Genomic DNA, 25,380 nt, shown 5'->3' on the forward strand with positions numbered 1-25,380 from the left:
TGGGTCTGGGATTGTGGATGTCTAGTCCAACAGATGGCCAATTTACAATGTTTTCTTCAAGTAAATCTCCACAGAGGAGAGTTTAGCTTGAGTTTGAACCATAATAAAAAGAGATTTGTGAATTCATTTCTGATTTTGAGGGAAGAGGGACATTACTGGTCTCCTAAGTATCTATAGATTTTAATTAATTCTGATAAAACTTACATTCCTCAAGTGGCAAAGCATCCAGACATATATTTGCTTTTCACATAGAGACAGAAAGAAGTGAGGTACCAGGACTTGAACTGTGAAAGTGTGAGTTTTTTGCTTGTAACCTATGGCAGATCTCTTCATTTCTATTTCTCATTGCTTTCATTTAAAATGTAACAGTTAAATATCTCAGAAAATCAAACTGCAGCCTTATATTTCACCCAGTTTTCACTGAAAAGTCTAATTTGCTTGAAAAATGCTCCATATTTTCCCAAAACAAAATATGAGAGACAATGAGTAGGAATCAAGCATTCAATATGTTTTGAAATACAAAGTCATGGTGCTTGAGTAGAGCTTAGCAGAGAAGTGTTTACACTACAGTTGTTGAAATTCCTCTAATCCATTATGGGTTACCATTGCCTTCACCAGTTCCCTTAGCTTGACTGCAAAATAGCTCAATTTAAGCCCATCTACCCCAGGCAGTTTTAGAAGAGGTTTCAAAATTGATATTTAGGAAAGTCCATCGCATACAAGTGATTTTCTACACTGAATATTGCAATATTCCACAGTGTTGTCAGTATGAGCAACTAAAACCAAACCACAGAAGTGCACTTGTACTGACTTTTTCCAATTACACAGCCAATGAAGGGGGGCAGAAGCAAGGCAGATGAACACTTCTAATATGAAGTTGAGTAACCCAAGAGGATTTAAAGGTGAATGGAAGGTCAATGTTAATTTAAAATATAAAATGTCTTCTTGATGTTATTTCTCTGTGCAGTTTGGTGACTCCTGAAAGTGCAATAGCTCCAGCCTGAGTCTGGAGTAAATGAAAAACAAAATACTGATTGTAGCTTACTCTTTGGCCACATTCTTCAATCACTGCTGATGTAGCTTCCCTGATCCTCGTATTTAATCACTAAAAACACAAAATCCATTTCCCCTGTCTCAGATGCCTCTGTTGGAGTGCAACACCGTGGTACCCATATTCCTGTAGTTCACCTGCTGCCAGTACCACTGTTATCAGCACAAACTTGTCACTTCCAGTAGAGAGTTGCCTGACAGCATGAAGCAATTCAGGGATTCGTGGAGGCCAAATTTAGGGAGGAAAAAAATTGAGGTGGAGGTAGAAAAAGTTCAATTAAAATATTCAATTTGTGTCATATGCAAAAGGTCAGTGTGATTCAATGAGAATCTGTAAATGCATAGATATGTAGCCTCTGCTGGCATCAGACATCAACTTGTAGGGGCTAAACCTATTGTTTGCTGGCAGATAAAATACATATGACAATGTCTTCCAAAACCCTGGTTCCCATTTCATGTCGTCACAAAAATCCAAAAGAAGCATTTATGTCTAACACTGCTGACTTTTCTTCCTAATGACTCCTGTGAGCCCAGTGAGGATGAGAACACCGCGGGCTCCCTGCCTGGGGTGGCAGAGGTGAAATCTGAAAGGTGGCATGCATTTTGCCACAGAGCTCTCTCATCCAAATCAGCCAAGGTAATTCAAATAAAACAAGGTAACTTGAACATTTAGTTACATCAAATTTCTGTTTTGGTGACAGCTGTAAAAAAAAAAAAAAAAATAAAAAAATATTCCAGTTGCACAGAGGTTTACTTGAAATCAAAACTAGGATTTTCCTTCTACTGGGTTTAGGTTCCTTTTCCATACTGAAACAAACTTTTCTCCTCTATTTCCTCCCATATTGTGTTAACAACTACAGCAAATAAAGAGAGCACATAATTTATCAAAAATGTTTTCATGAAAATGAAAACTAGAAACCATTAAGAAAATGTGTTAACCGTCGTGTCAAAAATAATCCATGGCCCAAAATAATCAAATGAAAACAAGTGAATTTCTGAGTTCATGCAGAAACATGTGGTGTCTTTTTAAAATGGACATCTCTTCAAAAAGACCCTTCTCTGGCACGTTCATGGATATCCATTTTTATGGATGCACTTGCATGAATGCTCTCTATGTCTTCATTCCACCAAGAGAGTGTTCTCTCAAAGATACCTCTTCCTTTTGTTGTTTTTTGCTGGAAAATAGATACTAGGAGAGAAGCTATCTAAAATCTTTTGAATGAATCTTTTTCTTAAAAATCTAGAATATAAAAAATTAAAAAAATACACCACCACGAAACAAAACAGGATGTTTTCACTGTAATATTAGTTATATAATATTTCAAATAGAACATTTCATAAAAAAATGTTTCAATCAAAAAAAACCAATCCCAACACTAATATATCCAGTTGTCAGAAGTATTGTACAAATTTTTGAATGCCAAATACATCAGCCTTTTGAGATTAATGATCTTCTCTTTGGTCAAGAGAGAAAACATTTTGCAGTCCAATATTTCCACACTAAGATTGTTTTCCACTTTCTTTTATGTGCAAATAGTTGAGATGTCAAAATTTCATCAGTGTGGGCTGAAAACAAATTAGTGATATTTCCTACAGGGAGACAATTCAATTTTCCACATTTCTCTGGCCGAGAAGCTATTCAGACCAAGGCGAGTTTTTATAGCATGAGAGCTTTGAAGTACCTGAATACCCACAAGTCCTATTAAGACTTGGTTTATGTTCTTTAAGACTCTTCACCTCCATCCTTCAGCTCTCCTCAGAGTGCACACTTTTAAGGAAAAAGCTTTCCCAAAGAGATAGTACAGCAACTGAAATAATAACTGTCAAACTTCAGTGTAAGGTCAAGCAGATAAATGGGCTGCTGTCTGCAATAGTTACTCTTAATTAGCTGCAATTATTACCACCCTAATGAAGTCAATGGGCTAAAGGGAAATATAGAGTTGGCAAAATTAGATGATGGAAGTGGTTAGGTTAGCCAAGATAGAATATGTAAGGCTCTAATGCACTCCTAAATAATTACATCACGTACAAAGTTGATAAATGCAATGGGCAGTCTCAGGTGCATCCATGTACAAACATCAGCTTTGAAATCAAAGCAACCTTTTTAGGGAAAGAAATAAAAAACAACAATGAAGGGCTTCTTGTTAATGAGAAACATAAAACTGAAGAGGAAGAAAGTGAATAAAATGAAGAGTTAAGTGTCTCATCCACAGTGGTTTCAGCCCTCTTGTCTTTTGTTTCAATTATCTTCTCTTTAAGAAATAAAAAACCAGAAATGTGAAGGTCTAAAGACACTGAGGGAACATCTTCCCTCCTCCCACTGAGGGAGACATCTTACTTCATTCAGTGTAAGAAGGAATTGAAGATGCTAGGGAATTTTTTTGGCAAAGAAAATAATATCAATCACGACAAAGTCATAAAAATTAAATTAATTGCATTGAGAAAGCTAAATAGAGCTAAATAGAGACGTCTGCCTACCTTGAGTTGAATAGCACAGGATGCATTAATAGTCAGCAAATGAACAGCAGGGGAAATCGTTTCATGCAACATTTAATTGAATTGTTGTTTCTCACTGCAGGGAAATTTTACTGACACTAAAAGCTTGGCAAGATAAAAAAAGCAGTTGGTGTTTGTATGAGTTACATGTTGGAAACATGCCTGTGTTTTGGAGTTTCTGTTGAACAAGGTGCTTGGCTGGAAACCTCAGGCTTGATCCCATTTCCTTGAGAGTAGATGTAGAGCTTTAGGATGGGAAGAATTTCAATTCCCTGTCCTGCTATGACCTCACCACCGTGACTGTCAAGAGCACTTTGTTATTGACTTTAAATGGTAGCAGAATAGAGAAAATTCTAGAAATCTTAGTTCTTGGAAATCCTTTCTTTAGTTCTTGCTCTAAGACATTCAAGTGGCAAGTGAGGTGACAGAAAAGTTTTTCACCATTTTCTGCATTCACCAAAGGCCAGGTAAATACTTTATGTCTTATCTTTAGTCCTCCAATACAATCTGCCTCAGCACTATGGGGACTCAGATGTCCATGATGCTAGGATAACTCTGACAAGAAAGAAAATAGAATTGTTTATGTGGTTTTGCCCCATTTTGTTATCTTGAATTCTCTCATGTATTTCCTACTGTGTCATATTATTAGAAGATAAACCATCAGTAACATAACAGCAGTCACATGTAAAAGCAATACTACATTTGCACAGGAGACAAAATAATTTCAACAACCTTTATCAAGCACTATTTGATACAACATGAAAATAATAATACCCACATAAGCAGAAGCTGAGCAATTTAATGATCAACAGCCCTGTTTTGTCTTGCAGGGCTTCACGGGGGCTCAATCCCAAAACTATTGAAACATAGTTAAAAAAATTCCCCTCTAGCTTAGTATGCTTGGATCCAGCTCCAGAAAAAAAAAATAAAAAATTATGACATAACTTTTTTATTTGATCAGAAATCCAGTTTACCATGTTCCTCATCAGCCCCAGATGCCATTCATTTATGATTCTAGATAATTATACTTTATACATATAGTTTGGGAAGCTAGGGAGAAATTCCTGGAGATCACATGCTATGCTGGAGAACATCTACCAAAGGGAAGATTTTCTGCAGTGAGTTAGCTCTGCTGACTTGTGTCCAGTGGTAGCATTGTCCCATATCAAACTTGCATTAAACAAAGAGTCAATGAAAGAGGATTTGTCCTATTCTGTGCTGTTTTCTAGGAAGATTTTTTTTTTTTTTCCAAGCCTTGCCTCAAGCAAGAAATTGCTGTCCTAAGTTCTGTAGCATTCTGCTACTATTTGTTCTTATCTTGTCTCACTTTCTTCTTGCCTTCTGGAAACAGCACCTGAACCCAAGTGCAATTAATAGCAAATAAATTTAGACTTGGGAAAATTCTCCAAATGAAAATGGTGAAAGAAGAGCGTTCTTATCTCCTGTTATATACTTCTGACAAAGTATAATTAAAATATTTTCATGCTGGCTTGCCTGCTCTGTCTGCCTTTCATGAATGATGAAGTCTATCAAGCTATTATTTGTCTACACATTGTGTGAGAAAGGATTAAGCCAGTGAAGTGTTCAATATCAGTAAATGATCTGGAACTCCATAAAAAACATCAATTATTATGCAGCTAAAGACATTTCAGAGATCTCTCAGGAAGCTGACGTTTTGTCTTCATTCCTCTGGTGATGGAGTGTAGGGTTGGCTGTCTCCAGAGACAGAACATGTACAACTAAAATGAACATGTTCCTTCTGCACAGTCCTGTAAGCTGCAGAACTGTGCAGAAAAGAGGGGATTTTCTCAGTTATTTATTAGGATGTACTGCAAGAAAAATGGAGCCCAAGTCAGTGCAGAAAAAGATGTCTTACTTATATCTCAGAAAAGATGTGCTTCTCTGCCTAAGCCACTCCATTTTGGGCTGACACAATGCAATGGTGCAACCACGTCCTGAGGTCACAAACCTTTGAGGATTTTTGGTGAAGCAATCAAAAAGACTGTAATAAATTTGAATGTATTGGTGTCTGGCTGAATGGTAGGCAGTGTGGAAACCTGTTGACTATGAAACAGATCCCTGCTCCAAGCCACATTGTCACCTTCTGGTTATTTTTTGAGTGGCAGGTAACATTAATGTAGAGCCAAAGAGGATGTGAAATATAGAGCAGGCACCATTCCCAAGGTCTTTCCCATTAGCAAAAAAAAAGGTTCAACTAAAGCAAATAATATATTTGCAGTGTAGAGACTGCATATAAGCTTCGATGGAATGATGATATACAAAAAATACTGCTGGTGACCTTAAGTTACACAACAAAACGACAGAGGACATCTAAAAATTAATTCTAACTCATTAAATGCATTGCTCACTTAATGAATGATTCATGATTCGTATTGCTCAAGTTGCCAAACATTACCTCAAATTATAGATTGGGCACATCCTGTCAGCAGTATTAATAATTGCAATTATGTCAGTGTAAGTACCTTCAGATACAAAAGCCATTACATTATCTTCTCCAAGCCTTCCACCTCATCCTCAGAGCAGGACTGAGCTAAGGTCCCTGGAACACACGAGAGCACAGAGAGGGAGCACTTTTTTTTTCAAAAAACCACCATATTTGGGAGATCTAAATGTCTAACAAAGGCTGAAAGATGTGCATGGTCAGGGTTGATCTCAGCACGCCTTGTGATAGCCAAATAGTGTTGGACCACGAGAATACAGGACTTGCCCAGTAAGTTTCTAATCCTCCCTCTGTGTCCATTATTGCTTCAAATCTTATCAGCTATTTAGGAAGCTCCTAAACAAACAACAGGATGAATAGCTGTAACTCAAAAAAAAAGGGGAAAAAAAAGTCTCTGTAAGTTGTAGTGCTTAGAAATTGTCCTGGGGATCCAGCCACAGGTGAGCAAGAACCAGAACACCATCTCCCTGTGCATATAGTCTTGCAGACCTGTATTATGAACATTTCACATGTACTTTTTGTGAGGCCACACGTTCAGTCTTGTTTAAATGATGGTGAGACCACAAACCACTGGGTGCAGTGTGCTCTGCAGCCATATGTGCAGCAGTGAAAACCCAGCCCCATCACAGTCACATCTGTGGACTTCCAAATTTCTCTAAAGCTCCTAGCTGAGAGGAATGGGGCAAAATAAGCATTGAGTTCAATCTCTGTCTGACACAGAGTGCATTTCATGTGATCACTGCATCCTCTCCTTTTTCTCTTCAAGCTAGACACTGTCAGTCTCTGATGTCTCAGCAGGTCAGCTAAATTAACCTTAGTAGAGACAGAAGAGATAAAAGACCTTTCTATCTGAAATGTTCAGAGGGAAGCATCTTAACCCAGGATAGTCATTATACAGATTGGAACCAGCTGCTTATAGGACTTAGTGGTAAATATCAGAATGAAGCTTTTAAATTAATTGTTTACTTATTTAATTACCTACTTCTTGGACAATATGAAGCATTTAAAGTAACTTTTGAGGTAATAAATACCATAATTGAACCAGGATATGAAAAGACATAATGTAAATTGGTTTTGGTTCTTTTTTAGCAGGGAATTTTTTATGACTCAACAGAAAAACAAGAAGCAGGAAATCTATTTCTATAGTGAAGCACAAAAAGCCTCTCCCTGCTGTAGTGACAGGATTAGAAGATGTAAATATTGTAGAGTTGTCAAAGCATCTGCTTTAGGATTTCAGATTAACTACATGGTTTGAATAGAGTTTCTAAAATGTGTTAACCAGAAGGGTTTATTGAACTTTCTAGAGCTGGATATGATTTACTTTCTTTAAGTACAAAAAAAACCAAGGCAATCTTTCTTCATGTTGAAAAATTGCAGAGGTCAAAGTCACTTTGCTGCTTATTGAAGTAGATACTGAACTGCCATCATTGCATTCACTGACCTTTTGTCTCAGTTTGACTCAGGGTGAGAAACTGAGCAGCGTTTTCATATAAATTACCACTATAATCTACAACAGCGTGCTTGATTTTTTCTCTTTTCTTTGTTCCCCCCTCACCTCACAAAGCAGCTTTTTCCTTCCCCAGTGAGTGTTACACCAGAGGAGTACCAGCAAATTTACACTGCTTGGTTTACACTGCTTGCTTTACTCATGGGTAAACTCCATTTCCCTGTACCTCCCCTCAATTGTAGTGTCACTACACACTGCTTAGATCCATATCTCTTATTCTGCACCTCAAATCCCTCTGATATTGCCCTAGCATCTCAAATAAATGATGCCTAGCTGAAATATGCCAAGGAAGGCATTTGTGGGCTGTCCAGTTGCAATCATCTATTCCATAGCAACAATACAAAAAGTCAAGCAAAAAAAAATTATGGGGGAACCCTTGTATTTTTATGATCCAGTTTATTTGCCATGAGCAGGCCACAGCTGGATCTCTCCAGCCCCAAGAGAACATGAGTGTAGGCAGGTTTGACTTGTAACCCAGCACAAGATGAATGGGCAGCATTAGGGGAATGACAGAGCAGCAGAACACAATAAAAAGCAGCTCATGAGGGCTGGTCAGCTTTATTACCGTGCTGTTTACTCCACTCTTTGCAAGGTATTTATAACATACCTATTTGATTGTTGTTTTCTCCACATCAGGTTGCACAATAATTTGTGGAGGAGAGATGAGACAAAGATGAGATATTGAAAGACTCCCTAAGAATAAACTGGATAAGAGAGAATAAATGGCTCAGCTGAGATACTTGGGTTAGGACCCTAAGAGGGAGCAGAGTGGAAGATTTTGGGTGCCTGATTCTGAGGTCTGAAAAGCCAAATGTCTGTGACAAACCTCCCAGTCCTCATTCACTGAAGAGCTAAAGGTGAGTTTGCTGATTTAGGTACCACTGTTAAACATCAGCTGCTGTAGGTATGAAAACTCTCTCCTTCACTCTCTATTTGTTCTGTAGTAATTAATCAGTAAATCTGTAACCAGAAGCCAGGTATTGAACTACATGCTGACACATGACATGGCTCTTGATACCAGCATGGCTTCTATTCCTACCCAGTGGTGTTAATAGTAACTGAAATATTCTTTGCAGAAAGCTACTCAGGTTTCTATTGAATATGATAAGATATGCCAGGAAATCAAACAATAATAATTAAAAAATTTACCCCTCTGGACACCCATACTTCGACTTCCTTCACAAGATTCAAAATCGTTATCATAATGCACAATTTCTTGCAAGGCATGTGATAACTGTGACTCTTTAAAGCTGTGAGCTTCTCCATTTAAAGTATACTTTAAAGAGGTACTTCAACAATCCATATTGTGAAGGGATGAAATCTTATAAGTGTCATAAAGAAGATTTTTTTCTGAATTCAGACAACCTTTAGAAAGTTTGCAGGAGTGTTTTCAGAAACAGCAACCAAACGTAGGGGACTTGCTCTGAATCCAAAGAAGGGTAACCCTCTGACAAGACCTTTCTTCAACACCTTCTAAGCATCACAACCATTCAGGTCTCAGAACTGGCACTTTTATTTCCTGAATGTCTACACACTGGAGATAAAAGATTAGCAGGAAAAGAAAATACCAGGCAGAATGTTTTTCAGAAGTTTGCTCCACAAGGAAAGACACTTTTCTCCAAGTAGAAAAAAATTAGCATAAAAAAAAAAAGCCACTTTGAAAGCAGCCCTGCAGAGTCGTCTAAACTTAAATAACTTATCTTTGTTAATCTCCTGGGAGCACAGCAAATGACAGAACAGAGAGACAGAGGCAGTCCACAGCTTAGTGGATACAAATGATGGAAAACACTGTGCTATGCATCAAACAATCTTTAGGGAAAAAAATGTGTTCGGAATATTTTCAGCACTTTCATTTCAAATGGCATCAGAGAACCAGTTAGGGAAAAGAATGAATTAATGAGTCAGAATGTATAGGTATTCCAGGGAGTTTTTCTGATACTGGATTCACTGACACAACTTTTAAAGCAAAAGAGAGGTGGTTATGACGACACAATCTATCTGCTATCCACAAGGCAATGATATATAAAATTGGCATTATATCTTTCCAGAGTAGTTTAATATGAAAAGAACTTGATAAGAGTTGGAGGTGATGGGCTACTTGTTTTGTTCTTGCTATTTTTGGTGAAACTACTGAAAACCTTTCAGGCCCTTTCCAGGTTTTATCATTACAGCTGGAGCTGTAAAATACTAATAACTTCCTTATTTATGGTTTCACTGAACATAGGAATGGAATAAGGATTCACTTACCTTCAGCACAAAAAGATGAAAGAGAGGGGGAATTATAAGCATGAGTCACCTATTATTTAGTAGTCTCATTTGGGCCAGCTCTACCAGGCTTCCACCAACTTCACGCTATCATTTCAAGGCTTTGATCCAGGTTTTAGCTCAGCTCCACTGCATTTAAATGAATCCTCTTATCTTCCCTTTTTCCTTTCTTAGACCCTGATTTCTCCCTTCTCTTTGAGCATTGTTGTAGCTCTCCCTTAGCAAAAGCTCTGTGTGTTTACATGGAAATGCCTGCTGTCAGTGATGTGCCCCAAAATCCACCACTGCCCACAGAGCCTGTGCCAAAATCCCTCAGTGCATGCCTGTTTCATTGCCTGTAAACAGAAAAGAGAATGAAAAGGTGAACAAACCTTGTTCCAAACCTCGAGCCGTGGCAAGCCATGAAGCCACAGACCAGCTCAGGTGTCTTGGCCTTCCTTTTGTTCCCAGCACCGCTCTGAGGTGAGGGAGACATCACCCATGACCTGTAGATCTTTGAGCTCCGAGCTGCAAGATAAACTTGGAGCAGGAAAAAGAGAAAAAAAATGGACAGGCAGGAGACTGAAATGGATAAATAGACTGCCATAAGCATTAGCACTTCTGGGTGCCAGACCTGCCTTTGAGGTCAGGGATAAAGTGCTGTGCCCATATTTTTCAGGGACAGACACTGACTCCAGAAAAGTTCAATCTAATTCATTGATTTTATGCCAAAACCCTTTTCCTTTCAAAAGCTCTGTGTTATCACGTGCAATATCAATCATCACTTCTAGTGTAACAGTTCTGCCACAACACATCCTTCTACTTTTTTTCTTTTTTTCATACTCAAGTATTTTGCAAAGTATATTTCTTACATTATAATGACAGTCAAAAAAACTGAGAACGCTGATCTGGCTGGGTTGTAATTAGACCCAGACTAATTATAGAGGTAACTCTTCATGGAGCATCAGTGAACTGATTATTCTTTAAATGGACTCAATCTTTATTCCCTCATCCTCTTCAGCAATGGATGAACAGAACCTCCAAGTTAACAGCAGAAATGGTAACCCAAAGAGTCTGGCTACCTCTCTGCAAGCTTTTGTGTTTGAACTGGTTGTGGCTGGCACTTTTGATGCTTCTGTGCTGAGCCTTTACACTAGAAAATGAATGTCAGCTGCATCATCATTGCAGACTCCATTCATGTCAGGGCTATTATGCTCAGAGAGGAAGCAGCTGCTCCTTCAAGACCTGCATGCTTGGGATCAGAGATGGACAGCTGTCACTGCCACTGGTACAAGCAATTTGGAGGGGAGGGAAAAGACACATATCATGTAATGGAGATGGAAAGGCTTACTGCTGTGTGATCCTGTTCACTGCTATTGCACAGTTCTGCCAGGGCCTGCTAAAACAGACATTTCTCCTGCTTATGAACAAGAGAGCAAAGTAACTCTTGTTTGGCAGACAGTGCAGAGCTTGGGATCTTCTCATGTGATTCATTACAACAGCTGTGTGAACTTGTGGTAGGGCAAGAACAGCAATAAGGGTTAAACATGGAGCTTGTGCTTAAAGGCATGTTGCTTTGGAATGAGCTGAGGTATGCACCTGAGGAGTTGCTCTTGTGGTGAGATTTTGCCAGCATACAGCTTTGCTCACATTAAACCTTTCTCCAGGAAGATGCTGTAATCAGGGCATACTGTAAGAGTCAAGCTGTTCTCTATGGGCCCTTCTGTCCATCCTCAGGGTCTCTTTCAGACTGGCTGCAAAGGCTACCTAGTGGTCAACAACAGGTCAGAGCTGTGGAAATCAGGGCACAGGGGCTCTCTCAGATTCCCTGTTCCTGGGAAGCAGCAGATTGCAAACTGCAGGCAGGTGACTCCTCTTGGACAAACTTCAGGGCAGTTGATTCTGGTGCAGATCAGATGCTGACCTACACTGGATAAGAAGCCAAGGACCTGCATGATGCTGGTTCCTCCTTCTCTCCAATGTGCTTTTCTCACAGACTGCTTTCTGCACAATCACATGGGTTGCTTTTGCCATCTCTGACTCCATATTAAACAGATATATTTGTGTTCCTGCTTTCCTGATCCAGAGCACCTGCAAACTCATGGCATATGCTAGAATCACAGATATATAGAATAATTCAGCCCCAGGAAGTCTCCACTGCAATTTAATACTCAAAGTAGGGTCAGTGTTTAGCTGAGGTTGCTCAGGATTTTATCTGTTGCAGCTTCATATACTTCCAAGGATGGAGCCTGTACACAAATGTGTGTCTACTGCTTTGCTGGCCTCGTAATGATTTTTTTCCCCTTTAATGTCATCAAAACCTTTCGTCTTCTTTCTTTCATCCTCCCACTACACACCACTATAAAAAGACTGGCTCCATTTTCTCACTAGCTTCCCTGTAGGTATTGGCAGGCTGCTGCCACAGCCATCTCTTTCTCAGGCTAAGCACTCTCTCTGCCCTCAGCCTTCCCTCACAGCTCCTGTGCTTCACTCTGTCTGACACTGCATCCTTTGTCATTGACCTTGGACATGTGCTCTGCTCTCAAAATACATTCCAAGATGCATCAGTCACTGGACAAAAGTATTTTTTTAAAAAAATTAGAAATCTCTGTATTAGAGATACTTCTGGTCTGCTGGACGGAGTCGTCCCTGGACATACCCTCTGTTTCATGGCTGGTGGGAAATAAGGAGATATCCAAAGCAATTGCCTGGTGGATGAGAGCCACTGCCACCACAGTGGTAAAACTTAGGAGAATCAGGGCAGGAAAACAATGTCAGTAGAAAGAGGAAACACAGTGTTTACCCCAGTGGTGATTTGTATCCCCAGGCTTGCAAGCAGAGTCCAGCTGTCCCAGGGAATAGTGCATCACTTCAGCCACCCCATGTGGCTTCAGTGGCTGGACTGAAAGTACCAGTCTTCCACCCAACAGTTCTCTAAGAAATTTCCTGTAGTCTCCATTGATTTTCTTTTGAGAGGGAGACATACATATAGCTTTGCTTTTTGTTTTCCTTTTACATAGAGAAAGCTTTAATTAGTGGCCTTTGAATTAAACTATTAGATGTGGCCACCTGTGGTATCTTGAGGTTATTCACATTTGTAAGTGTTTTTAAATGTTGGGTCTAAACCACCCAGAGATTTTACAGCAGGGGGAAAATACTCAGTTGCCTGGAAGCTTTTCCATTACTTTACACCACAGGAGTGGCATACAGGAGCTAAAAACAAGTCTGAGTCTTGTAATAATGTTTCTGCTACAGGAAACATTTCTTTTAGGATGTGGGAGGGCAAATGGGGAGCTCTACTTGTTTTGCTGTTATGTATTTGCTTCTTTGTCTTACTCACTTAAGGGACAAGACCTGAGTAAAAATGGTGATGACTTATGTCATCTTTATTTTCTTCAGACAAACACTTGCCCATGGCAGTCATATAATTTCCTTCCTCTCCTCCTCTTTGTACTATGATGACCTTGTCTTTGTCAGGGCTTCCTCCAACTCATCCCATCCTCTGGCATCCCAGTAGCTCTTCTCCCTGCAGCTTTGCCCAGAGTTTTAATTTCCAATTTATAAAGGAAACCTGTTATCCACATCTGCTCCATAGAAAAGGTGAATGAAAAAGATGGTATTTTATTCCTCAGTTGTTCTGCTGATTATCACAATCTTCATAGGACAGCTACTATGCTTTTTTTATGATGATTCTGCTAGTCTCTGCCATTTACAAAGTCCTTTTATCAGTTAAGGTTCTGTGTTACTTTATAAACTTATAATAGTCATATGCATGGAGATCCATTTGGACATAAACAGGATGGGTGAGCTGCAGCAGGTTCTTTAAAGTGCTTAAAAGTAGGGGAGCACTGCCCAGTAAATACACCTGGAAAACCAGCCTGCAGAGCAGTGTCTACAGCTCCAGAATATCAGAAGCTCATTAGGTTCCAAACCTGAACCCAATGTCATACTTCACAGATTCTATTTTATTTTTCAATGTATATATGCCAATAACCTGGCAACAGTCACAGCCCCAGGTAGTGCTGCGTGACCGTGTGCTAAGGAGAGAAAAGAGAAATATTGTCCTTCACAAAGAGGAAACGCTTGGTTGGGCACTCTTAATGTTACAAGTGGGTACTGAAGACAGAGTTTTCTCCTAAATGATGAATAGCAGGGGTGATCCCAGGACAGTTTACAGCAGGGAAGAGCAGAATATGATTCTGGACCTAATAAAACAATGAACTAGGACTAGTCCCCAGACACCAATCCTGCTTTTCTCCCATTTCATAGGAAAGTCATGAGCCTACCAAAAGCAACAGAAATTTTGCCATTGGCATACACAGGGTTTTTGACCTATTGATCTCTTTTCAGAGCAATTTACCATGAGATTTCAGGCTCTGAAATTGGAGTGTGGATGAGTAATGTAGCTTGTACAGTGGAGCCCTGCTCTCAGCACTCTCTGAAGTCAGGCTTCCAGGGCCAATGCTGATGTGTGGAATTTCACAACTCAATCCATCAACATTCTCTAATATCCTCCCAGTGATTGCTGTTTTCATGAGCAGCCTGATATTTAATTAATTCTAAACCTGCACAAAAGTAGCCTGTTTGCAGAGCAGATGAAGTGAATCTAGCACAAGCAAATATTATCTGTGTATTTTTGTCACGAATAGATAGCTCTGTTAGCTACAGAGGGAGCTCAGATTAATTCTGTGAATCTCAAACCCAAACAATATAGAGGAGAGACATAAACACACTGTACATTTAATGGGTATGCACTTTCTGACAGAAACACTGGTTATTGTTGATTAGCACATATAATTTTGATCATATTGGATTTATTTTTCTTTGTCTAATCTTCACAGTTCTGTCCAAACCCCTTGTGTACACAATGACATGACAAACAGATAAAGAGGAAAAAATGTAATGCAGATCAACCATTTTGAGAAATATATTAGTAAAGAATGAAAAAGATAAGAAATAACAGAACCACAATAGAGGTAACGTATGTATTCTATACATACACACAAGGAGAAAGAGAGATTATGCTTTGAAGGCATTATGAGCTTTTGATTTTCTATCTGTTGCAGAACCGACCCATTTTAAGGAAGCACAAAAAATGATTACTTGACTTGGGATTAGCTCTAACAAACTTCTCTGTTTGCAAGAGTCACTCTTGGCCATATAACACCTTCTCAAATTAAAATAGGAGGACAAAAGGAAAAAAAATATTATTTAAGGTGAAGCACTAAACTTCTTGACATTCACCATCATTAATAGTACTACCTTTGTCAGTTTGCTTGCAAGTCTCAAAACAACTCCATGAACTTTCTTTTCTGACAGAGAAAAATCTCAATGTCTCTTGTCACTCCTTGCATAGAGCCTTGCAAAACCAAAACTTCTGGCTCACTTATCCAAATTCACCACATAAGTTTTATTTTTATCCTGACCCTAACAAACCAAGGTAGAATGAACCACTTCCTGATCACAGAAGAACAATGCACATCACAAGTTTTAAAAAGAGAAGCTAGGAAATGTATGATTTTTTTCCTCTTTTTACTACATTATTTTTGTTCCCAGCCAGATACCAGAACAAGCTGCATCACTATTTACTTGCTCTCAGGTATTACCCTGTTTCCCAGTATTGAAAGAACAGGAAGTATCACAAGTTGTGTCCTGCATTGTCATGACAAATTCACTAGAATTCCTGAAACACATATTTCTGTTTGTGTTTGAAGTCCATGTGTATTTACATGGGAGTTGAAGTCATATTGACTCTGCTTAGCACAAGACAAATTGCATCAGATTCTCACTGCCTGATGTAGAGCAACAGCCTCCCTTCACCTGTGAAGATTACAAGGCAGCAAGAAGAGATTCCTCCAGACAAAGTGTAAGAGTTCAGCTCTCTTAATCTCTCTGCCATACCTGTATTTGAAAATAGCTATGAACTGTGTTCTTATGCTCAATTATAAACAGACTGTGCAGAGGTTTGGGATGAATTTAGTAAATCACAAGATCCAGCAGGAGTAGATAGAAAAGACATTTTAATTCTTTCCAGATATAATTTACATTTGTGAATGCCATCTTTTGCATGCTTGATCCTCTCTGCAAAGGTGATGCAATGCACATGTGCTATCATTGAAATGCTTTTGGTGGGGTTAAGGAGAAACTACAGGGTCTGAAATCTACAAACTCTACACAGTCAGGAAGAGAATAAATGCCTATGTCAGTGGCGAGGTGGGTTGGATAGCACTTGTTTAGGATGACCAGAATCATTATGAGTGGGCACAAAACTATGAAAGATCTCTGTAAAGAAAAATTACATTTTTAAATGCTTATTTGCAAACTATAGAATGTACAGAAGCAGATAATTAAATTTAAAGGGCATTTTCCAACCATAACATTAGAAAGATTAAGAGGTTAAACATTAACCTGTCTGTAAATCCATCCACTATGTCTTTCTACAAGTAAGAATGTCTGCATTTTAATTATTTGGTGTTGTTCAGTGCCTTGAACCTTCAATGGCATTGCATTGCATATCACAACAGATCAAGAATAGGTCACCAAACAGATCCAAACTAATTAAATTTTTTTTTAAAAAATCTAATCCTACTTTAATATAGTTTTATACATACTAAGAAAAAACCAAAAACCAAACCCAAACCAAAAAATTGCTTTAGGAATTTCATTAGAGACATTCAGGACTTTATATATGTGGAGAACATTGATTTCATAGATAACATGTTTAAAGCCTTAAAAAGTATTGAATTTAGAACAGAGCCTCATTCCCACTAAGAAACGAGAAAATGTCATGTTAGCGATTTGCCTACAGCCTGAAAGGGCAGCACCAGCCCACAGAGATTTTTCTGTTTACTCTGTAACTGGGTCTGCAGCAGGGAGCAGTAGTGCTTTAGCATGTGCTACTGCTGAAAAGCCTGAAATGAAAAACTGAGGGTCACTATCTTAGACATCAGTCCAGCTTCACCCAAGGGGCCTGCTTAGAGAATGGAAAGTCATTTGCCTGCTCTTTGACAAGCCCACTCTAAGATGAAAGCATCTGGATTGGGATCACACAGCTGTTTTCTTCCTCACTGCCAGGTTTTTTTCTTGTTTTTTTTGTAAAATAAGAAGGGAAAAATAACCCACTGAGAAGCAGTTATACCAAAACATCTTAAGCCTGTTATATCATGAACAGAAAAAAAAGGACAAGCAGACAATCTTTTTTTCTCTTTTTTTCTTTTTCCCTTTTTTTTCCCTGCAAACATTTCTTTTCAGCTGTCCCTTTGAAGTCACAGGCTTATAGCATGAGTGACTGAGAGCAAGGAGCTGTGAAATGCGCCTTTGAGCCACAGATTTCTCAAAGAGTACCACAAGGCGTGCACGACCGGGGAACACGACATCTGCAAATCAGCGTGGTGTTTCTGAGGTTTTGTTCAGCCTCAGACTCTGAGAGCTGCAGAGAGCCACAAATTTCAGCAGGGGAAAATCACCTCCCATCTTCATTCCACCTTCCCACCTGGGTTATCTCACCTCCACTCTGGGCAGTGACTGTGCTGGTGTGACCAGCTTATGGGCAAATAATTGAGCATACTCCTACATTCTGTCTAGAATATAACTTTATTATTTATACATGAATCAGGTGATGTTACAATTTTCCATTCCCCTTAGGCTTGCTGCTGATCTGTTACTACTGGACACTTTCTCATTGTTCAAATGCTGTTATGAGGTCACCCCTTCACACTGCCCTCATCACAGATTGCTCCTGATGCTTCCTAAAAACAACCCCTGCTCGGAGGGGTCTGGTTTCCTTCATGGTCTAACACACAGTCTGACAGAATGCTCCAGTATTCACGATTAGTTATGTCTCCTGATTCTGCAGTCACAAGTCTTCTGCATTTCTCATCCAGAACAGTTTACATCACTTCTCCTACACAAAGGATATTGTAAACAGATACTCTGCCCCACTGATAATTCTTAAAGAGGGAGCAAAATCGTCTCATAATTTTGGAACAGTCAGTAATGAAGTGCCAATTTCTTTCAAATTTCAGAGCAAAGCTGTTGAAGGTTAGCACTATTTCTGCAGGTTGTCTGCTAGAATCAGTGATCAACCTCACCCAACATTTGTTTTCAGTGGGATGGCAGAACCATAGTGTGCCATCACTGCATCCTGCTACACCCCTTAGGAGTTTTATTTGAGACTGCAGGAATCTCTTTGGTCTTTCTGCAGCTTAAAGTGATCAGAGAAATGGGAGCTGAGCACTTCCAGCAAAACCAACACCTGTTAGACCAGAGGATGAGAAGAGGAACACAGTGGTTGCCTAAGGAGAAATGATAGCCAGAAGATGGATGTGACCAGCAGAGGGCTGATGAACAAGATAAGGACCAGAGAGGCTGAAGGAGAGCAGGTGTTGCGTCAGGCAGTGAGGGAAAATGAAAGGAGAAATGGATGAATTAGTGATACAGGTCTGTCCCAAGCTGCAGATCAGGTCCTAGTGCAAAGCTGCTGCAAATATCTGAGGAGAAAGTGTCACTGTTGAGGAGAGGAGATGCTGAGGCAACACTTAGTAATACAACCAGGAGCAGGGGGAAAAAACCACCAAAACAACTGTAATTCCCCAGATGTCACTTCACAGAGAGCTGTGGCTGTTCCACAGTGCTGAGCTGTGCCTCTGCACGTTCAGCTGGCACAGAAGTGATGTGATGCACTGGATTCCCAACCCCAGGGGTTCCCCAAGTTCAGTCACAGTTCCCCTTTCCTGTTCACTTTATGTAATTTCTTCCCATTGTGTTTTTGAAAATTTTACTCATCCCCAGAGATGACAGGCAGAAATACAGAGCCCTTTGATAGCTGCCAGCTTTACCTGGAGGTAAAAATCTGAATCCCACTTGTTCATCTGAATCCCATACCTTTTAGAGGCAGACCCTTTGTGGAAATGATTCTTAATGATACCATACTCAAGATCATGGCTTTTCTGTAGAAATGAGCAAGAAAATAATGATAGGAAAAGGAGGAAATAAGTTCCTCTTCCCAACCTAGATAATACCAACAAAACAACAAAGGCAATATACTGGGGAAAAAATAATCTCTATACAAATGTTAAATACACTGGAATTTCTGATTATGAAAGAATATTATAACTTTTTGATAAAATAATTTCTGTCTTCTTCTTTGAAGAGGTCATGGAAGCCAAGTCTCAGTGAATGGTAGTGGATTTAAGAACTTAAATGTTTGAATGACAGTTGAGGTGAGATTTCAGAACTTCAAGTCACTTCAGTGTTTCCACTACACTGTTCAAAGTGCAAGGCTTGAAGAAATGTTACCCTATCTCTCTGTGGGCTGTCATAGGATAACACAGACAGGTGCTAAAACTAGGGTCAGTGAGGAATTTTGACTGAAAACAGGTGATAATTTGAAGAGCCCATGTGAATGCCCTTGCAGAACTGTTTCTCTTGCAGTCACCATTTCTTGCTTTCTTTAATCAACTTATTTTCTTTTTTATTCACGCCTCAGTCTTGTTCCTATTGTTCTCTCTCACATTCACTCCCTTTATTATTTTCTCTTGCCCCACACATCCTTGTATGCCTTTCTCTAGGTATGTTCTTGTGCTCTTCAAATAAGTTTGTGCTGTGTGGAGTCACGTTGCAATGCAGCAATCACTGCTGAGTGGTTCTGCTGCTGTTGCATGGCACAGTGGGAGGGATTTAATCTCCAACATGACACTTCAGGGACACAGCAGATTGATGGAGGAGATTGTTCCCTAGGTACACTGCTAGGTACTATTCCTATCTAGATTTAATTTTACTTCCCCTTAAGTTTACTTTGCCACAAAGTCCCAATTTGAAGAGTTCTTATGTAAAGATGGATTTAAGTTCAGAGAGCTGTACCACTGCAGAAGAATAGGGTAAAGTGAGACCTCAGAAAATGAAATATATTATTAGTCAGTAGTTTTTTTTGTCCTCAGACATGTTTGCTGTGGAAAGGTGGCCTGAGAAACAGGAAGCCTGCAGGCAGTAACAGATAAGTCTGACAAAGAAACTCAGAGAACAATGCACAGCATAACTGTGGAATTTCAGGACATTAATGAAAAGAGTTTGAGATCCTCAACACCACAACTGGGGGAGGACCTGACTTCATCAGTGGGTCAAGTCATTATACCAAGAGTTGTGCTGAAGCTGACATGGTGCTTCTGCCACAATGTAAAAGAGGTTCCCATGTGGTAAAATACAATGGCACGGTTTCTGAATTTCAAAATCAACCTCTTTCTCTCATTTAATTAAAAACTCATCTTTGACATAGAATAGAACATGCAAGGGACATCAAATATATTCATCACCATCAATCTGTGGAAATTTTGTATCACACAGACTTGCTTCATTGATAAAGTAACACAGTGAACTTGTTTTGGTGAGATTTTTGCACACAGTAATGCTCTTCTCCATCCTGTGCTAGTTAATGCGCCTCAGGCTTTTATTTTTTTTTTTTTTTCTCTTCAAATAATCCATTTTATCCCTTCTTAAACCCTACATTTCAAATGTTTCCATTATTTTATTTTTGTCAATATTCAAGCATGGTCAAAATCTGATGCAAACAGACTTTACATTGCCTCTTTAAAAACCAAAAGGTGCAGAGAGCTTGGGAGTATTTGCTTATGAATTTTAGTCTACCTGGCCCAGTGAGGATGAATATAATTTTTACAGAAGGTATATGGACAATTCCCTCAGTTTCCTGTTAGTAAGTTAAGCTTGCTAAACATTACATTATTTTTTAACGGAGCCTTCTCTTAAAGGCACGTTGAATGAATGCAAAGCTAAGGTATTTTACCTTGCTAAGAGCAGCTGCAGCATGTTATGAGCAATATCTGGACCAATGCATCAGAGCCAGATTTAGACACATTTTTTAAACCTGTAATGGAGTCAAAATGCAATTAGTCTGTAGCTATAGTCTATGTAATTAAAGTTAGGAGCAGTCATATAGTGAAACATAGCACAGTCAGAGACTTAGAGAACCTATCCTAATGCAGGAGCTATGAAAAACTGCTAAATAAATCTCTCCTTTCTTTGGCAAGGACTATGTAATCTTTGAGGCTCTCTGTTCACAAAAGGGGTGATGTTTGTGCAGACTCACAGAAAACAATCACCATATCAACATATTGTTGTGATCAACATATTTATAATTAGCTGTAGAAAACACCTCATCTGAGATTCATATATAAGTATTTTGTTAGGCATTTCTTCTCTTTCCATCTTTCACAAATTTTTCTCAGACTACAGAATGAGCTTGGAAATATAGATTCTGCTTTGGAAATTTAGATATCACTGTTTTCTAGTAAGGTAAGAACCTAATTAACTTCCTTCAGTATTTCACTATCACTGCTTCAAATGCAGTCTACAGTAATACAGGCATAAACAGGATTTAGTTTCCCTCTCAGAAACAAGTTTGAACTTCAATATATGCTTAAATACTTGCAAAGAATTTGAGCCATTCCCTGTTATATCTGAGTCAGCATTCTTCTCTGTGCCTCTGATTTACATCTCAGGTAAGCTGTTAAGTAAAATGGAAGATGTGTAGAAATCCCCAGAATTTATGGACACAGAACAGACTACATTTTCAAGCTCTTGAGAATTTCATGTAAGACTGACCATGATGGTGTGTAAAAGAATTCTAAAAGCATTTGCTGCATAAGGAAATAAGGCACTTTCCAAAGCAGATTTGGGGATTATCTGATAGATCTTAGTGAGAGAATAAGAAAATCCCATGCAAAAGCCAGGTACTTACACCATTTACAACCTAGGGAAAAGGAGAGATTTTCTTTAGCTTCAGTAAGAGTCTCTTTGGGCTCTCATATGTTAATATTCCTGTCAGAAGCCCTACTCTGTCTGAGGAACAGAGTGAGAGTCTCCATGGATTTATTCATGATCCCAAAAGGACTTCTATGACTTGGAGGGATTTGCAGACATTCACTGAAATATCACAGAATCATTTCTGGAGTCACTGGCAGGTTGAGGGGGTTAATCCATGGTTCCTTGAGAGACCCTCCCTGTGCTGTATTGCAGTTCTCTGGGGTATTTTCATGAGCAATACTCCTACAGGCTCTTGAAAAATAAAAAAAAAAGAAAAAAATAAGCCAGGAAAGACTAGAAAGACTGAGGTTTGGGTTTTGTTTTTTATTATTTTGTTTTGTCAAAGCGGGGGTTGGTTGTTGGTTTGGTTTGTGGGAATTTTTTTTTAGGTTTGTTTGTATGTTTGCTTTTTTTTTAAAAAAAGAAATACGTTCCTCTTATGCATTAGCTTCAGGTAAGGATAAATTCTGAGTTGGTTCTTCTGATCCCTTTCCTCTTTCACCAGCTTCACACTTGTCACTCAGGGACTTTGAGTATCTCTCATAAGGTTTTTGTATGTAAAAGCACAGGTGTGATAGGTGATCTGAGGATAATGAAGTAATGTGCCTCCAATTTGTGCTGGGCTGCAGAAGGACTACTTAACTCTCACCACACTCTTCCTTCAGAAGATATATCCTTGAACCTAATGATCTTCAGTTCAGTCTGAACAGAAACTTAACTAACTCTTCTGCTGTGTCATGGCTGAGGATAGGTATAATCTTAGTCTGAGTTCTAGCATGATTATTTTATCTAAAGTGCTTGAAGAAGATACAGTCAGACAAAACTTGTTTGGCTGATGGGTGTGAGGAGCTTCAGTCAACTTCCAACAACACTGGTGGAAAAAACAGCTCTCCTTTCCAACAGGGTGGAAAGGAGAAGTGACTTAATGGAGTCTGTCACTTCTCTATCTCTCCTATAACCTCTGCCAGTAGAAATCAGTAAAGGTGCACTGATGCAATGTGTATGTGGTATGAAATAAAATCCCTAGATTTTACCTTTTGATGACATCATCCACACTTCCAACCCATTTATGGCCTTCTGTATATATGTGCCAACTCAACCTCTTTGAGTTGGATCATGCCCAAATTGATGTCTAAATGATGGTGACTGCAGTGAATAAACTCAGGCCTAAGCACAAGTTTCTGTGCACTGATTGCCCCAGTCTAACTAGATCACAGAATATTCTGATTTGGAAGGACCCACAAGGATCACCAAGTCCAGCTCTTAAGTGAAAAGGCCCATGCAGGGATCGAAACCACAACTGTGGTGTTATTAGACCCAGGCTCTTACTGACTGAGCTTTTCCCAGGTCATATACCTCTTCACCCAGACTGCTTGCTCCAGGAATATTTACCTGTAATGGTTTCAGGTTTTCATCAAATTATATCTGTGATCGTTTATCACAATAAAATTTAAATTGCAATAAAATGTGGGTCTCCTCTGCCTGAGAAGTAAGGAAGTTTTAAAAATATATTTAAGCCATTTTACTGCTGGAAATGACTGTTTTATGTGGCAGCTGCTTATCTGTGCCTCTAGATGGAGATCCTATCCATTTAACTCAGCCCTCCAGAGAAAGCTGTGGGATGCTTCAATTTTGCCTTTCATACTCCAAAGACTAAATTTTTAATTTTTCTCTGATTTATGGATTATAAATTTATTTTGATCTCAGAAAATATACATAGAGCTTACCTGAAAACAAAACAAAACAAAAGCAAACAAGAAGACAAAAACATTTTAAATGCTCTTCTCTTCTAGCTTGCAACAGCAAGAGCAGCCCCAGCTATTTACTTTGCCTGAAATGTAGTGCTGAAACCCTCTGCTTTACAATTGCTGTTCTGAAAATTCCTTCTACTGTGGAAGCAGCTCTGACAAGCTGAGGTGCACAGGACTGCAGGTGGGACTCAGAAGGAATGATATGGACCATTGCATTCAGCCACTTTTATCATATGGATAAATCTCATGGTTCCACAAGAACAGGGAGGAAAACCTTCCATAACTTCACAAAGAGAATTGTTTATTTTCTCACTAGTTTTGGACCAAGGTTTTTTTATTATAATCCCAGCAAGAATAAAGAGGCATGTGAGTGAGAGTATCTCCTCTAGTCCAGGAGGTGAAAATCCCCTTTTGTGGATCCAAACCAGTTAGACTGAACCATGCCTATTAAGCATATTTTTCAGGTTTGCCCAGTTCAGTAGGATGCAGTTTAGCTTGTAATGGTATCAGCTGCCCAAAGACAGAATGCAAATTCTCTCTTGATTACACAGGTCCTGAAAAACAAAAACATATCTGCAGCCAAACCTGTACTGACAGAAAGGGAATATTTTGTGTGCCTTATGGGTGACTATCATAACAACAATAGTAATAGCAGTACCAATATATTAGGAGTGCTTTGTTATCCAGATCTTTGAGGAAAACTACCTTTTTTATTATTATTATTATTATTATTATTGTTATTATTATTATTATTATTATTATTATTATTATTATTTATTTCCTGAAACTAGAGAGATTATTTGTTGTTTGGGTTTTGAGGGTTTTCTTTACTATACTGTCTATACTTCTACTTGTGTGATATTTAATACCAACAAGTTGGGCCCATGACACTATATTTACTTCTATATGGTTTTTTCTATATTTCCTTTCTCTACAGTTTGAGGCTGCAAGAGCAGCAGTGTGCAAGATGTAGTTAACAGCTTTACAAATCCTCAGACCCTGCCCTGAAGCAGCAGTTTTGGTGCCAGCATTGACACCTACTCGTGTACAGTCCCCTGCTGCTTTTGGGGGAATATTTTTATTTCTGCCTTGTTTCAGTTGTTGCTTGTGGTACACTGTTGGTTTGCTTGTTTAAATATTAAAATTTTGACTCTGATCTACTTGTGCTGAAATTTTAAATTTTGCCCTTAGATATCCTTCACAATTAGATGGGAAAAGTAGATCCACGCAGGCCCACAGGATATCTTTTTTATAGGACATGTGTTGATTGAGATAAACAGAAGTGCATGAAAGTAAAAAAACAAACAAAAAACCAAAAACAGACCACACCAAGACAGTAACACTTAGCAAAGTTGTTTCTAGTTTCAAAAGGATTGCAGAAGATAATCCATGTGCTGAAGATTTTAGTCTTCAAGTTTGGGTATTTTCTGAAATGTATTTTCACCAAAACTCCAGACTACATCTATATTCTGTCTGAAAGTCTGCAATAAATTCTGGCTAACAGACCTAGGATATTTATCACAGATGAAGGGATTTTGTTTGTCTCTTTTTATTTTTACATTGTGAGTTTAAAATGTTACCAGGAAGAAATTTAGAATCAAATCAGTTCAGCCCAGGATAAAAATCAGCTCAGGGAAAAAAAACTCCCATTATTGCTACAGCAAACATCAAATTCATCTTACATAGGTTTGGGCTGAGGAGGAACTAGATCAAAAAAAGAAAGTAAAAGAAGCATATTTCCTTCTGCTTGAGACTTAGATGTGCACTCAGAATGGCAATGCACTTACATTCTTGGGTAATCCTGTTTAAATCACAAATATAACTTTCAGGTGCTGATAATTTTTTGCCTCTTTCATGTCTTGACCTTTATATGGTTGCAGAGAATTCAAAGAAGACATTAAATCCTTACCAAATTTAACTTGTCAATATGCACAATACAGAAGAATGGCTTGTCTAACAAACTTTGACAGGCGTGATGTACCAGCCATTTTTTTCAATATACCAACATTTCTGTAGTCTGTTTTGTGACAGATGTTGGAGATATATTTTAAATT

The 25,380-nt window shown here is 38.8% G+C and overlaps 1 protein-coding gene across 4 annotated transcripts in view; it reads left to right on the forward strand.

Moving 5' to 3' along the window:
- Window positions 1–25,380, forward strand: part of CHRM2 (cholinergic receptor muscarinic 2) — an 89,180-nt gene that overhangs the window by 51,317 nt on the left and 12,483 nt on the right. For 2 of the 4 annotated variants that reach the window (XR_001521825.2, XM_033514338.1), the window contains exon 1: window positions 15,495–15,624. The exons of 1 other annotated variant lie outside the window; for it this stretch is intronic. The gene's annotated coding sequence lies outside the window, so the exon portion shown is untranslated. Of the gene's footprint in view, window positions 1–8,202; window positions 8,372–15,494; window positions 15,625–25,380 lie in introns of those variants that run through there. One more of the 4 variants, XM_033514339.1, reaches the window with a different exon arrangement.

Source organism: Parus major, chromosome 1A (genome assembly GCF_001522545.3).
Source record: "Parus major isolate Abel chromosome 1A, Parus_major1.1, whole genome shotgun sequence".
Classification (NCBI taxonomy): Eukaryota; Metazoa; Chordata; class Aves; order Passeriformes; family Paridae; genus Parus; species Parus major.